General features: G+C 26.4%; 1 pseudogene; it reads right to left on the bottom strand.

Annotated features, from left to right (window-relative positions):
• Window positions 1–1,570: 1,570 nt before the first annotated feature.
• LOC112086416 lies at window positions 1,571–2,963 on the bottom strand (annotated as a pseudogene).
• Window positions 2,964–4,063: the final 1,100 nt, after the last annotated feature.

Genomic DNA, 4,063 nt, shown 5'->3' with positions numbered 1-4,063 from the left:
TGTGATCATTTTTGTGTGAAAACCCATCCCCTAAATATTTGTGAAAACCTATCTCCTAAATATTGGAAGCAATATTTTAAAATTTTGCATTATTTAATTGATTAATTCTAACGAAATTTTTTTATTAATGTATTTAACCCCTTTTTTCAAGTCAGAACGTTTTCTCTAATCGTCTTTACATATCTAATTTGGATACATTTAATAATGTATATCAAAAATAGTTTCAAATGAAATATTTAGCTTTAAGAAAACTAACTAGATTCTACCCTTTATTTTTTTTAATCTAATTATATAATGTAATTTGTATTTTATTTTTTTTTCTAATAAATGATAAATTTTATTTTTGTGTTTAGATAAAATCTATTTTTAAAAATTTATTTTTTTAATAAATTTGACCACGATTATAAAATTATAATTTTAATCCGTCTATTCGATTATTTCGAAAAAGACTATGAATATAAAACATAATTTTACCCTATTTGTGCATATTACCATATAATATATATATATTTTTTATTAATTTTAAATATTTTTAATTTTAAAATAATTAATTATTAAAAATTATATAATAATATATATTGTTTATTATCTTATTTAAATTTGGATATTTAAAAAGAAAATTATTTATATCTTATTTACTATTTTGTAAAAATAATAAAAACTGATTTTGTAATTTTGACAATTAATCATAACTATATCTAAGAAAATCTAAACTAGTTGAATTAAAATTTAAAATTTTCCGAAATTAATTTTAAAGATAAATTCAAATATATTATTTTATTAGTTTTCAGAAATAAATAAAAAGATAAATAAAATTAAAATTTTTGTTTGGCAATAGAAATAATAGATATCCACAAAGAGAATAGTAGAAATCTATAAAAATATCTGTTTGAACACAATACATGCTTCTGTTTTAATAGAGAAGATTTCCTCTTGTAATCTGATTCTCTTCGTAGTGACTGAAAAAAAAAAACAAATAAAGAGAGACTAAGGGGGTGTTATTCAATCATGAATTTAAAATAAATTTTCTATGTTTTATAATCTTCTAGATTTAAAAATTGATATCAGTTTGATGGATTCATTTGTTTAGATTCTAAAATCTCTGCAATATACACTGGATTTTGATTCTAATAATTTACTCATAACACTCTATTAAAATTGATTTGAAATGACTTAATGTACAAAGATTTTAAAAATTATTTCGTTTTGAATAACACTGGATTTTAATGAAAGATTTGAAATCTTTATTGAATAACACCAAACTTTAAAACCTCTTAAATATGATTTACAATCAAAAAAACCAATAACACTTGATTTTAAAACATTATTTAGAATCATTAGTTGACTAATAGTGGATTGTGGTTGGATTTAAATTCTATTAAAAACCATGATTGAATAACACCCTTTAACCCAAAAAAACGAAAAAAACATTTAAAAGTCATATATCATCACAAAGGATTAGAAGAAGGAAATATGATCAGCCTCTGTTTCTCTATATTTACATACTTTCCCAAAACATCTCTAAAACCTATACACAAGCCAACAGGCCCTCTCCATTAAACCGGGTTTCTTAGTTGTCCAGCAGAGAATCGTCTTCCCTGTTTCAGTCAAAGTAAAAGTGAGAAAACAAGAGCTATACGAACAAGGGATATGGTAATGTTGTATTGTTCAGAGCTTGTGTATTAGTTACCAAAACTCATGTCCGAAATGATCAGATGAATCAGAGTTTTCCTGTTCATGATCGTATCTCTCATATAACTGTGTGGATGCTCGAAAAATGGAGTGGAACATAGTGAGAATCATTATGCAAAAGGCGGAAACACAGATAACCTTCTTGGTTATGTAAGGAAAAACAAAACATGATTCCAACCTTGTCAAATTTCGCAACAGCTTTCGAATCTGCCTCATCATCTGCCTGCAAACAAGGGCGGAGGTAGTGAGGGCGGCACGGGGCCATGTTCCCCCTACTATTTTTTATTTTTTAAAAATATTTTAGGTAAATTTAATTAATTTTTTTTAATTTAGTGGTAAAAAAGAGAAAGTTGCCCACAACAAAAATTTGTTTTCCTTGTTTATAAAATTATGCCTCCGACTAAATGTTAGTCTACATCCGCCACTGCCTGCAAATAGGTCATCACTGTGTTCAACAACCTTTGCAAGCTTCAAACTTTGCAAAGTGTTTCAGTGGAAAATGGAATGCAAATGTCACGACTCTTTTTGACTAGTTATAAAACCAAAGAATATCACAAAAAGTTTCAATCGGAAAACCTTAAGCAATCAATCTTACTCTAAAGCTAAATCAAGTATGCATATAAAATTTAGATACACATGCAAATGTTGCTGGCCACATGGAAGAAAATCAATCAACTAAGTAATCCTCCACATCTCAGTTCTTATACTCGATTAAGCAAGAATTTTCAGATGCATCAATTCATATCCAGAGATATGAGCTACCTTAAAGATGCTTTTAGCTTCTTAGTTTAATTTCCTGCTGTGTGCCAAATCAACCACTGCAGCACGGGCTATGAAAGGCTTTTGTTCCTGGAAAACAAGTAAGAAAAATGCAAAAAAAAACCCACATATATATTAAGGCTTGCGGCAGAAAAAGAATGAATTTTTTGAGTGATTTAAGATGAATAATCTGATACCTCTTCTGGCATGTTTTTCCACACATTGAAACATATTCTGCTAGATCCACCAAGTTCCCACGGTAATTTTTCTTAAAATCCTTTCTAGAGGAGAGAAAGAGTTACAGGAGAATCAAATTACTACTCAGAATCACTTTACATTGCCAATTTTTCTCATATTTTTTGCATCTATAATCACGCCACCAAGAAACCAACAAAAAGGGTCCAACATTTCACTTAAAAGGAACGAGATTGACCATACGATTAACCAAATAATATGTTTTTGAAATATGACATACTATATATAGATTCAAAACAAAACCGTTCAAACCTCATAATTTACATTAAAATTATTAGATTAATACTATAATATTTTTCATATAATATTAACACCGTAATATTTTTCATATAATATTAAAATATTAATATATAAAATTTATATCTTAATAAATATAATTGTATTGTATATAATTTTTATCAACAAAATATCCATGCATAACATTACTGTAATATGGGCAAAAAATCTAGTACTTACTAAAAACATTATGCTAGTGTATTCACATTTCAATAAATTTCCAATATTGATAGTTTGAATATCTACAATGATAAGTGTATATTTAAAGGTGATTTTACTCAGTACCAAAATTTGACCAATTAATAAGCTATATACCAAAAGATACTTCAAAATTGAGTGTCATTTGCCACATCCTCTTTTCTTCACCTTTTTACCCCTACTTACAAGTAACATTATCAGCCGACAAGAATATAAGCTTTTCTGGCAAAAAATCTTGTGAACCTATCCACTTGCATTTTATTTGAATAAAATTAATAAACTATTATTTACTATATTTTTCTTTCGAGAATAAAATAATATAATTTTGGATGAAAGAATGTTAACATTAGATGTCTACATGACAACAATAGTGGTGCTAACTTAATGATTTTTCATTTAAATTTGATAATGATCATAACTAGGTTAGCATTGAACAAAGTTATCTTTCATTTTCAATACAATATACTATTGAATTGCTTAGCACAACAAAATGAATTAACATAGATAAGGTGATCAAGTTATTATATATAATATAGTTAACGTATATATAGTTAGCGGATATTTACTATGTTATATTGTTAACGTTGTTATCATATAAAGTGTTAACGTGCTAACAATAATATCTGATTTTTGTAACGTGCTAATAGTAATATCTGATTTTTGTAATGTGCTAATAATAAGTTAATTTGGCAAAGCGATATTTTATTATAATTAAATTGTTTAGCACAACAAAATGAATTAACATAGATAAGGTGATCAAGTTATTATATATAATATAGTTAACGTATATATAGTTAGTGGATATTTATTATGTTATATTGTTAACGCTGTTATCATATAAAGTGTTAACGTGCTATCAATAATATCTGATTTTTGTAACGTG

This window comes from Eutrema salsugineum, unplaced genomic scaffold (genome assembly GCF_000478725.1).
Source record: "Eutrema salsugineum unplaced genomic scaffold, Eutsalg1_0 scaffold_20, whole genome shotgun sequence".
Lineage (NCBI taxonomy): Eukaryota > Viridiplantae > Streptophyta > Magnoliopsida > Brassicales > Brassicaceae > Eutrema > Eutrema salsugineum.
Note: the sequence above shows the minus strand (reverse complement) of the source record. Positions and strands in the feature narration are given on the sequence as shown.